Source organism: Fistularia commersonii, chromosome 1 (genome assembly GCF_037954325.1).
Source record: "Fistularia commersonii isolate RoL2024-O1a breed Wild chromosome 1, RoL_Fcom_v1.0, whole genome shotgun sequence".
Classification (NCBI taxonomy): Eukaryota; Metazoa; Chordata; class Actinopteri; order Syngnathiformes; family Fistulariidae; genus Fistularia; species Fistularia commersonii.
In genome coordinates this window covers 3,420,525-3,433,803 of record NC_141284.1, presented here as the reverse complement: position 1 = coordinate 3,433,803, position 13,279 = coordinate 3,420,525, and positions in this window count along the sequence as shown.

The window sequence follows — 13,279 nt, the reverse complement described above, 5'->3', positions numbered from 1 at the left end:
TAATTATAGTAGTACTAGTAATATTAGTACTAGTAGTAATAGTGTTATTGTTGCTATAAATAACTTAAATGACCAAACACCTGTCAGATCTTTCAGTCGTCATTGGTGGAAATTTGGGGAAAAGTAAAACTTCAAACTGTTATAAAGTTTATTTGTAAAAAAAAAAAAAAAAAAATAGGAAAAATGAGAAAGAAAGTAGTGGGCTAGAAATGTATGAGAGTTTTCTTTGAAATTGTAAAAATGTCTTGAAAGTGAGTAGGAACTGACCATGAAATGTTTCATAAAGTCCAAAATGTTATGGAATAACATTTTGGTTGAAAATCCCCAAACTTAAAGATAATTGAAACAATAAAATATAATTAAGAAAAAACATAATGAAGGAGTGGCCAAAATGAGAGGAGGTAAGTGGAAAAGTCATTAAAAAATGTCATAAATTGGTATTAGAAATTATTTGAAAAAATCTTAAATCAAAAAGGCAAAATAGATATATGACCCAAATTCTTAAGAGCTAGGTTGTTTTTAATAAACTTAAAAATGTAGGGAAAAGTAAAGAACAGAACAGTTGCTGAAATAAATATATTAAAAAAAACATCCCAAAATATGAATGGAAAGTATCAAAAAATTCTTAAAATAAGATCAAATTAATAGAAAGATGTCACAAAAAGTAAACTAAAGTAAATTAGAAAGCTATAGAAATGATAACCAATGAAAATAGTCAAGAGAATTGAAATAACTTTAAATTGCAGAATGGCAAAAAACACACAAATTGGGAAAAAAAAACAAGAATTACGTATGCGATTCAAAAATATTTCATGTGACCCAAAAAAAACAACAACACACAAGATAAGAAATAAAATTGACTTGAAAAATAAACAAGAAATGGAAGGGGAAAATAGATGAAAATAAATAAATGAATAAATAAATTAGTGAAAACATTTTTTTTCTTTTTTTTTTATTATCAAAAATGTTTTTCTTAGCTATTTTACTACATTTTGAATCATTTTCCAAATAATTTTGTATTTGATATATTTCTATCAATTTATTTGTTATGTTAATAATTATCTGAATATTAAGGGAAGTTTTTTTAAATAGATTTAATCATGTTTGTTCAATTAATTATCAACTTTTTCAGGGATTTATTAAAATTGGTTTTTCATATATTTTTTTCACTTGTATCTGAGTGCATTATTCTTTTTCTTCTATTTATATTTGTATTTTATTTTTTTTTCCTCATTCTGTTATTGCATTATAATTAATTAGTGAAGACACACACTGGAATTAAAACACGTCAGAGCATTTTATTTAATCAGAATATACAAGAGAGATTTTTGCAGGTAATTTCTGTTATTTTAAACTTTTTGAGATTAATTTCATTAACTAATAATAATAAAAATGACAATAATTTCAATTAGCATCATCACAAATTTTTAGGGCAATTATTGTCAGGAAAATATTTGCGGCTTTTGGTGTAAACCTGGACTTTTTCAGCAGAGTTTTACAATTACTTGCGTGTTTCCTCTTCTTCCTGTTCTTTGTATTTCTTTTTTTTTCTGAATCCCATTGAAATGAGAGGTTTTTTTTTTTTTTTTTTTTGTATTTTAGCCCATTAGCGGTGGAGCAGCCGAGTTATCTCAGGTCAGGGACAGACCTACTTTAAAAAAAAAACACACACACAACACACACACACACCAAACCCTCCGCAGTCCCGGGTTGGTGGTGTTTGTGGGACGTGAGAGACGTGATAAGACGTCACATGATGGACATCAAACGGCGCTTGGCATTGAACGTCCCATGACTGGAATGTTTACCTTTGACAAGCAGGACCAGGAAAAACAGACCCTCACACACACACACACACACACACACACACACACACACACACACACATTTACTGGCGGTGATGTAAACCTCTGGCTGTTTCCAGAAAAGGCCTTTATATAATTCTTTAGCCAATTCTTGATTTTTTTTTCCCCTTAATTTTTAAGTAATTATTATGTAATTGAAAAGTAATTGGGTAGTTATAAACTAGGCAATGTTCTGGTGAGTGGTTTGGGGATTTTACCGTTTTTTTAAGTAAATCAATTAATGAATGAGGTTTTTCCCTTTCTTATTATATTTGATATATGATCCCAATGATATACTTATGATATATATGTATATATTTGATATATATATTTATATTTGATATATGATCCCAACCACCGATTTCAAATTCAGAGGAATATTTTTCCGTAATGAGGAGATTTATCATTAATGTTTATTGCATATTATGGGATTATCATCATTTATTGTTTTCCTGTTGGCTTCAACCTTCAGGGGTTGCCATGGTGAATCAACCGCCTCCTTCTAACCCCATTCTCTTCTCCATCCTCTTTTCTCACACCAACTTTATTCTTATTATCATTATTATTATTATAATACCACTACTGCAAATGATATTATAATAATTGAATAATACAATTTTTTAAACAAGGATAACCATAAAAACAATGTGTAATTTAAAACCTTTCAGGTACGACTACTAGTAGTGAAAATAATAACAGTTATAACAACAACAGTAATAATAACAATGATTATAAATGATAACTATATGATTTAATTGATTTAATTATATGATAATAATACTTGTGATTATTTGATTATCTATTATTATTGATTAACATTAATATTGTATTTATTACATAATTTTTGCTTTGTTACAGGTAGGGGTATTCATAGTAGTAGTATTGTTGATGATGTAACAAAATAAATTAAATCAAATAAATAGATCTGTGACTCTGGAATTTCTGTTCCTGCAAATGTTGATAAATTCTTCTCAGTCTCTTGAAATCTCTGGTAATAAATTAAGGATATTTTTGAAGATCTTCATCTTCCTCATTTCAGTCATTTATTGCTAATTTTCACGTCTTTTATTTTTTTTTTTGAAGGTAAACATCTCCTGGCACTGGACGTCCCAGCGCTGGAATGTTTACCTTCAACAAGAGCAGACGCACACCTACACACACGTACACACACACACATATACGCAAAAATACTGACTTAAACCTTGCCCTCTGCGGGCCGTCAGACGAGCGGAGAAAAACAAGCTTGTTTAAAATGACGCCCACAGAAAGAATGTCCACCTGCGTGAACCCCGAGGTGGTCCGAGGGGGGGGGGGATGGACCCTCTGCCCTCCCCGGCGTATCAACCTGAAGGTGTGTGTGTGTGTGTGTGAGTTTGTGTAACATATAAGATGGCCGGGTGCGGCAGGGATAGCAGGGATCAGTAAAACACAAAATGTAATATAATATAATGAATATAATTTTTAATATAATCAAAAATGTTGTATTTTTTATTCATTCACATTTATTTTATTTTGAGCTCGTGATTTTATTTCATTTTTGTCTTTTTTCATAATTTAATTGTATAGAAATCATATCATGCATTCATAAACTATATGTGCTACATCGTCATTCATTTTATTTATTGATGCTGATTTCACCTTTTTTAGTAATTTTTTCGACTGATTTTAAGTTCTATTTCTCCCATTTATACCCAGCGTGATATTTATTTATCTGTTTATTTATTTTACACTGGGATGTGAAATGCATCACGTTTAAATACAGGAATTAAAAAAACTTAAAATAAAAGCTTAATGAAAATAAATCTAGTTTTTTTTCAGTTTTTTCTCTCCTTCAATTTTTTTCATAGTTAATTTATCCCCGTTTTCGCAGCCCATAACCCCCTTTTTCTTTTCTTTTCGGTCATTTTTGGCCATTTCTGTATTTAGCGTAATTTGCATATTTTGACCATTTCCATAGCGCTCTCAGACGCCTCCGACCCTGGAACCTCCCACATCCCAAAACCATGCTGGAAATTAATAAAAAAGTGAAATAACCTGAACCCCTCAGTGCGCACTTGTCATCCCGTCCCCAAAGCTGTATCGCTGTTTCACGGTTACCGTGGCAACTGGTGTAATCAAATAATAATAATGATCCCTTGTACGCAGTTGAGCCTGCCAGAAGATGGAAAATATTAAATAATAGTGTGAAGAACTATGATTAATAAATGGATAACAGATAAATAAGTAAATAAATACATTTTGTATAAGTATAGATAGGAAATTACTGAATTAGCTCAATTGCTATCCGCTCACATCGTCAGGCTGCCGGCTGGTAATCTGAAGGTTAACTGCGTTTTTAATTTTTTTTTTTTACCATTTTTTTTCGTGGTACCTGAAGGGGCCACGGCGTCGGACGCAGATCCACCTCGGATCTGTTGTGGAGAAAAGACAAATGTTTATTCATTTATTCATCCATGGCTAATTATGAATAGCGGTTGGGGGAAGAGGCTAGGTTTTTTTACCTGGACGGGTCGGACGTCAATCACAGACGTCCAACCCGGCTGAACCCTGCTAGTTCGGGCTAGCTTTGCGCCATGCCAGAGTTGGACGTTACGGCCCCTCTGGCTCAGGGTGGCGGCGTCGCAGGTGTGTGGGAGTGGGTTGCACATCCGGGGCTCGGGCCCGCCGGCGTCCTCTCCCAGGGCTGAGAATCGGCGGCAAGGAATGTGATGTGAGCGGGCACAAAGACGCTAATCCCTGGGCAAAGTTGTTCTTTTACTTCTCCTTCTCCTTCTCACAAGATTTCCTTAATCGGATAATCCATGTCTTATTTAACGGGCGGCGGCGATCTTGAATCGGGGTTCCGGGGGGGGGGGGGTCGGCGCGACAGCGGCAAGCGGCACCGCCGCCGTTGATGCCGGCCCGGGCAAATCTGCACCATGAGATGCATGGACTCATCGGTCGGACACGTTTTGGCGGCGGTGCATGCGTGTGTGTGTTGTGTATTATCCGTATGCGTGTGTGTGTGTGTGTGTGTGTGTGTCGCCTTGTATGTTTTTTCGTGAAAGCGGCACGTCTTATGTTTTGCGAGCTCGCGATTGTGCACTTGTGTGTGGGAAACCCAGGAAATCCAGGCTCCCATGTGCCAGCAGCCATTGTGTCGGGCTTCCTCCTCTCGCCGGCTCTCTGAGCGACTGTGTGTTTTAGCCGCGGTGCTTCCCTCGCTCATTGTGGCTCTAATGAGAAGTAGGAGGAAGTCCCAGCCAGAGGACTACTTGGCAAAGCCGACTGGAAACGCTCTCATGAATGGGCCGAGGGAGCCGCGCCGCTAGGATCTGCCATTATTATCATTATGTCCCCCTCCACGCAAGAAAATAGGGCTTTTCCATCCAGGTCCAGATTTGGAGCGGACCCCTCCTTTCCTTCCATCGAATCCGCGTGGAGATCCTTCTCCCCCGGCCACAATAGAACACTGTGTCCAGAACATCCAGATCAAACGTGAGGTACAGCCACGGACGGGCGGGATGAGGAGCGGCGGACGCTCTCGTTTTTCAACTTTATTGCTCCCGAGGGGGTCGGAAGGCGGGGGCGAGGGGGCTCGGCAGAAAGGCCCTTTTCCCGGGGACGATAGCAGTCGCACGCAAGCCATGCGTAACAAGTACTTTCTGAAGTTTTTTGTTTTTTTTTCAGTGTACTACAACTCGTGCCAAGTACTTCAGTTGGACGGACTCATCTCCGCTTGTGGAATCCTGTCGAGAACATTCGTCCATATTGTTCTTGGCAGATGATGTGACCTCCCAAGAGGCTTTGTTTACTTTTGGTTTTAAACGGGATCAGTAGGCTAGTAAAAACGTACCGCTGTCCTCGGAACAGGGAGTGCGTTTCGCTAAAAATAGGCCCCCACACGGGGATGTCGGATTTATATTAATGTACAATAGTTTCTCCCAATTACCGAAAGCTTTTATTTATGCACGACTCACCCTCCACAACGGACCTCTGTGCCACAATCGGTCCGCCGGGTTTCCCGGATTCGTGTGATCCGAACCCGTAACGCCGCTTCCTAATTGGGAACCTCGTAGCTTTCGCAGATGACCGTTGAAGGTACCGGGGTCTGGGCCCGGAGAAGGTCAACAGGCGTCCGGTCCGGCTCGGAGACGGCGTCTGACTCCGCGTGAAAAAACAACAACAACAACAAGCAAAGCAGAATTGGATTCTAAGATCTCAGGATGTTCCGTCCTGGTGCGAGGACACAGACAACCCGGGTAATCCGCCGTACTTCTGGGTTTCTTACTTCAATTTGGATTGGTCTTATCTCAGGGGATGAGGAGCCTGACCAAAGTACTCTGGAGTACAGGAGGTGAAAGGGGGGGGGGGGTCGGCGGCTGGGGCTTAAATCCTATCCCAACACATCATAAAGCATCATTATTTTGTCAAGAGCAGAAAATCGCACACTGCCGAGGGAATGTTCAGCCCACATCTGTTCCCGGTTCTCTTCTCATATGCTGCCGTCGGATGACGCACGTGTTGTTGACGCAGCTCATTCGATTAGCGCTCAGCGCCGCGCGACCGAGCGGGAACCGGGGGTTAGGGGACGGGCGTGGGACTCCCGAACCCGGAGCGACGCGGCAGGTTTATGGAGGGTTTCGTTCCGAGTCGAAGTTTTAGGTCAAGGCTACCGGATTAGTTTTTGGAACGCTCCAAATCCAACACCTCCGTCTCCCTTTAAGGTCAAATAAGCACATCTTGTGACGTCCAGCTGCACGCTAAAAGTATTTTCCACCAATTCCAGTTTAGAATTCAATATTGTGGACTATCACGCCATTTTTTTCCCTCACACGGTAACCCTGAAAATAAAGATACATAAGCGACCAGTGACTATATCGCACTATGTTAGCACAATTTGTGCAGGATTGCAGTGAGTCCTTCAAGGTTCCACAAGTTTGACCAATTAAATTGGTGTTTGCTGTTCCTCCGGGCCTTAGCTAGCAGGTATCTCGTGAGGCCAGATGATCCAGAGGATAAGAAAGTGCAGTAATCATCGACAAGAGAGCTAAAAACGCTACAGTTGCTGTTACCTGTTTGCTTACATTAACAGAGGAAGTATAGCTGCAGGGGTCAACGTCAATACTTTAAATGCTAAAGATGCTAAAAGGGGCTTATCTTCGATTGTTAACGCTCACAGACGAGGGCTAGCTGCCCTTGTAAGCTTCAACACTTAGATGCTAAAAATGCTATAAGGGGCTGATCTTCAATTGCTAATGCCCCCAAGGAGGGCTAGCTACCTGAAAAAGGTATCGACACTTTAGATGCTAAAGATGCTAATAGGGGCTGGTCTTCGATTGCTATGGCTCACAGCTGGCTAGCTGTCTGAGTCTGTGTCAACAATTTAGATGTTAAAGATGCTAAGTGGACTGATCTTCAATTGCTAACATTCACAGAAGGGAGCTAGCCGCTGGCGTTAGCATCAACACGGTTGTCATCGAGAGCCCCATAGATTTTCACCATTGGATGTTTTTGCATTATCAATTAAAGTGCTTACATTTGTTTAATAATATTTTTCTATGATTGTTTTCTCGAAACTTCCATGCTCACTATGTATGTTTCTTTTGAATTCAGTTAATATGAATAAAAAAGTGCATGACATTAGCATGTTTCTGGCTAGTCCCGTTCCACAACAGGAAGTTGTTGTGTACGCATTTTTCCACATTGAGCGGTCGAGGGTGCGGCGGAGGATTATCGGTTCACCTCACGTCACAGCCGTCCACTCCGTTGGCCAGGGTTAGGGTTATGACACCCACTCCTTCTGAACCCCCCCAACACACACACACACACACACACACTCCTCAGCCCATCACAAATCTGCCTGAAGAGGCGCCCAAACAGGCAGGAGCAGTAGGAGGCGTCCAGCTGAGGGTCGACGGCAGTCTTACACAACACGCGGTTCATTGACCCAGTGTGCTACGGTGTGTGTGTGTGTGTGTGTGTGTGTGTGTGTGTGTGTAGGAGGGGGGGCGTAATAGCACACAAGGCAGAGAACAACACTCCAGCGGTGGGGAAATCCTTGATGAGAAAGAATCTGGGGAGGGGGGGGTGGGATGTTTTCTCCCAGCTAATCAGACAGTGTTTTTGTCTCTCGCCGGAGAGCTCTGACCAAAACACAAAAACACACCGGGAGAGTTCGGGGTCGTGCGAAGCCGCTTTCTTGGAAGTGTTTTCAGGCCTCGGCGTCTGGGAGCTCCGTCCCTTCAATGTGGATCCGATTAGGGCTTTTAAACGCTCCTGGATGAAAAATAAAACGGCAGCAGACGACCAGAACATCTGCTCGGTTAAACTCCGTTATTTTCCTGCCCCCTGAAAACAACATTTAATGCAATTTTAGTGTTTTATTTTTGTTCTCATTTTGACTGCAGCCACATTTACACTAAGCTAGTTGTCCTAACCCCCACCACCGCGCCGCCCCTTATTTTAATTTTGTTTTGTGCGGAAAGTGTGGATTTAAAGGATATGGCGAAGGGCAGGGGAGGGGGATGACGAAAACCCCGTCGCCACGGTAACCAATCAAACGCTTCAATTACGGTGGGGATTGACGTAAACATCCGGGAAATGTACCAGAAAATTACCCGCACGAACTAAACCAGAGTATTATTCGATTATATCCTATGAGTCGATGGCTCATAGGTTGGCGGTTCAATTCCCTGCTCCCTTAAACGAAAGACAATTAAAAAATAAAAGGAACTGACGTCCGGAGTTGCGTTGTTTGGAGAACGGTTGCCGCGTACGTCACGCATTTCTAAGGACGCCCCCCCCCCACTAACCACCCCGACTCCCGTCTAACCCGGCAGGAATGCGTAATTTTAATTTGATTTAAGTCCTTGTACGAAGGCTTGTTTGGCCCCCGGGGCCCCGTATTGGTCCTCCCACGCTCCACCGTCCAGATTCCAGCTGCGTTTACAGTAAGGGGAAGTTATGACACACAGGGTCATTGGGTAAGCAGAGCAAGTGTGTGTGTGTGTGTGTGTGTGTGTGGGGGGGGCTACTGTAAACCCAAAAGAGGGGCCTCCATCTGACGGACGGCGGTTCCTCGGCCGTAATCCGGGCCCCTGAAGTGACTCGCTTCCACCAGCTTTATCTCAGAGTGGGCGAGTGTTTGGTTTGGCACTCCCCTGCGGGGGTGTGTTTCTCAGTCAAATCAGGTTGTCCGGCAGGTGGTTAACACACACACAAACACACACACACACACACACACACACACACACACACGTCGGAGAGATCTGGGTTATCAAGGATAGAAGTATTGACATCCTCTGTAGTGATTGTGCTTTATCAGCATGAATCACAGCGCTAATAGAGGTCCATGCGCGCGCGTGTGTGTGTGTGTGTGTGTGTGTGTGTGTGAGTGTTATCACTGACTGTAAAACACAACCTTGACGGCGCCGCATCCAGGCACCGACTCGTCCTGTTGCCGGGACGACCTGTCATTCACCCCACCCCCTCCCTCCCGGGCAAGGTGTTGTGTGTGTGTGTGTTTGCCACACACTCCCACACACACACTTCAACATCTCTGATGAATGTTTGGGAGCCGGTTCTTCCTGCGACAGGACCTGAAACATCCCTTCGCACTCAAACCGACACACAAACACACACAATGATAAGACCCTGCTGTTTGTTTGACTTTCTTTTTCCTCTTCCACCCTCCCGCTCCCCCTCAGTTTGTTTGCTGGGTTTCTGGTGTGTGTGAAAGAGTGGAAACGAGGAGTGGCGTCGAGTACATGCAACCAACCCGTCCGCCCCAATGCGCGTTAATGAAAAGGGCGGCCATTTTTTTTTTGCGGATTTTGATTTTAACCTGCTTTTTTGTTTGTTAAAACAGCGAGGAAGACGTGAAAGAAGAAGAAGCAGACTGATACGCGATGCACATCGATGGTCATGGTTGGTCACCATGGTAACCCCCCATAAGGATGCGATCCCCTTCACACACACACACACAAAAGGAAGCCGCGCCTTCAGATATTTAAACAAAAACAACATTTTGATTGACAGCCGGAGGTTGTGATGAGTCACTAGGGGCCAAATATTTATACTCAGCCCCAAACTTAGGAGCGCAGTTCCGGGCACACACCCCCCCCCGCCGGTCGTGCGTCACCCGGAGGGTGTGTGTTTGCGGGGGTGGGGGGGGTTCTGAGAGTACACAACACACAACTTTTTTTCCCACAGGAACGATCAGCTTCACAGTGTGTGTCGGTCGTTTCACTGATTTGAGTTATCGTATTTTACGGACCAAATTATAAGCCGCCATATCAATGAACGGTTCTATTTTCATACATAACATTTATCATTCCCAGCGTTAGTGTGAGGTTGCAACAACATTAAATTCCAGCTCTACATAATTAGTTATCAAATGTTTATTTTTTTATCTGTCACTCCATTCGCATCATATTTATTTTTGTCATATTTATTGTCACTCTGTTCCTGTTCTTATCCTTGTTGTTGTTCACTTTGCTGTATATTTATTTGTGGATGTCCTTTGCTATCTTTAATTGTTTGTCATATTTATTGATGTTGTCATTGTTGCCGCTGCTGTGACAAAAAAATTCCCCCAATGTGGATCAATAAAGGATATCTAAACCAAGGACTGATTTTAATAAGACGTCCCCGTGTCAGGTGGGAACGGTCCGACAATCAGTCAAGCGGTTTTGTCGCTTTCCAAAGTCACACTAAAATATTTTGACAGATGTTTGAGCGCACTGTGGCACATAAAACTGGTTGGAGGTCAGTCAGCACAACATGAGCTCATACACATGGACGACTTTTGAGAAGATTTAAGAATTCTAAGTGCACCTTATAGTGCGAAAAATACGGTACTCATAAGAAATACAATTACAACTAGTACTTTAATACTGATAACTGTTTCTAGATTTATATTTGACTATTTTGGGTGTTTACTCTGAGAGAGAGAGCGGTGAATGTTTTCCCTGTCCACGTGACAGCCGATACCGAGGTCTGTTTTGTTAGCAGAGCTAAAACTCCAGCTAATTTTGATAACACTCGAGGAAACTGTGAGCCCTCAAGCCAAGTGAGCTAACACTGGAGCTAAGCCATCTAACACTCGAGATAAGTGCTAAAAAACGAGCCAAGTGAGCTAACACTCAAGTGAGCTACCACTGACACTCGAGAGAACCGAGCAAACACTCAATCTAACTGGGCTAATACTTGAGGTAACTGGGCTAAACCTTGAGCTAAGTGGGCTAACACTGAAGCTCAGTCAGCTAACATTCAAGATAACTGTGCTAAAACTTTAGATAGCTTGGCTGACACTCGAGTTCGCTAAGCGAATAGTCAAGCTAAGTAAGCTACCACTAACACACAAGAGAACAGAGGTAATGCTCAAGCTAACTGAGCTGACGGTTGATGTAACTGGTCTAAACCTTGAGCTAAGTGGGCTAACACTGAAGCTAAGTCAGCTAACATTCGAGACAATTGTGCTAAAACTTGAGCTAGCTCTGCTTACACTTGAGTTGACTGAGCAAACTCAAGCCAAATGAGCTCGCATAGGAGCTAAGTGAGCTAACACTGAAGCTAAGTCACCAAAGACTCGAGCCAAGGGAGCTACCACTAACAATCCAATAATGAGCTAACACTTGAGCTAACTGAATTAACACTCAAGCTATCTGTGTTAGCACCAGAGCTAACTGAGCTAACACTGGAGCAGCTATGACTTGACCCCCCCCAAACCCACACACACACACACACACACACACACACACACACACACACACACTTTCTTCCGCAAATTCATCCAGCTGTTAATCACATCGGGCCAAGTATAAAGTGTTGTGAGAATAAAATAAAATGAAAATAAACTTGCCGCTGGAGAACTTATGAAAAACAAGAGCATCATCAACAATTGAAACTCGTAGCACACACTACATGATACCTATGGGTCCAGATTCCAGCACAGGGAGGTTTGTAACCCCACATACACACACACAAACACACACATACACACACGTACAAACTGTGTTTTTTTTAAATCGTTAACTGATGAGATCATAAAAACGGCGGGACGCCGCCGGACTCTGACACTGACCCCAACGCCGCTGATCGCCTCGCCTACCCTGTTTTTCCCCTCTCTTACGTAACATATCTTTCAAAACAGGTCTTTCCATACATTCACACTCTGCTTGTGCATGTGTGTGTGTGTGTGTGTGTGTACAGTATGTGTGTGTGTAAATGAGAACAGGAAGAAATCCCCCCCCAAAACAAGTACCGCCATCCCAGGATGTGGCTTTATTTTCATCATCATCATCATCATCTTACGTGGATATCGCCGCGAGTGCAAACACGGAGTATAAAATATCATCTTTAACAAAATGTACATTCACGTAAAACATCTGGATAAGTACGTCCAAAGAACTTGACAGATATCAGATAGTACTTCTCTGAAAACAAAAAGCAATGTACAGTCGTCGTAGTACACCGGGGCGTTGTACCCGTATCGCACAGTATGAAAAATACCCCGGATATACAGGAGCGGAATAAGGAAAAAAATGAAAATAAAATATATATAACCTTTACTTGTACTTTTCCCCTTTTGCTTTGAGCGCTCAATGCTAACAGCTAGCAGGAGACCTTCGAATGGCCGCGTCTCGGGATAAGACGTCACACTTTCCCATGAAATAAATAAACATTTCCGCCCCACCCTCCCCCTCGCAGCGCCGCAGCTCGACGCGCGACTGATATGTTTATGAAAATAGGTTGGCACGTTTGAAACCGGTCGACTGCGGCGGGAATAAGGAAGGGAGGGGAAAAAAAAACAAAACAACAACAACAACAACAACCCTGAAAAGTTCTCGGGTGATTTTCCCCACGCCGGGCTGTGAAGAACACCAACAGAAGAAGAAGAAGAAGAAGAAGAAGAAGAAGAAGAAGAGGAAGAAGCACCATACATTCAAGAGGAACTGCTACCTTTTTTTTTTTTTTTTTTTGGGAGAGCATGCATGAGGACAACCCGTTTTTTTTTTTTTGTTTGTTTTATCTCGAAATGAAAATGTGAAATGCCGCGCCGGCGTCAAAACATGCACGTCGTGGAGGTTTACGGCATGCGGCCGCGAGTCGCATGCTGACGCCGTCGAAATAAATAATCTGGATTAGATTATCTCAAGAATTGGAAAAAAAAAAAAAAAAAAAATCACAATTTTTTTTAAATGTATTTATTTATGCATATATCTATCTATCTATCTATATAGATTGATATATATATATATATATAATTTTTTTGTTAACATTGGTAGAAAAAAGTAGGACAGAGAATCTCCATTATAGAAAATACTTCTGAATTAACAAACATCGCGGGATTATTATCATTTTTTCAATTTTTTTTTTTTTTTTTCCCATGAGGATTAAAATCACACTCTTACGATACAGAAAATAGTCGCTGTTGTTTTTTTTTTTGTTTG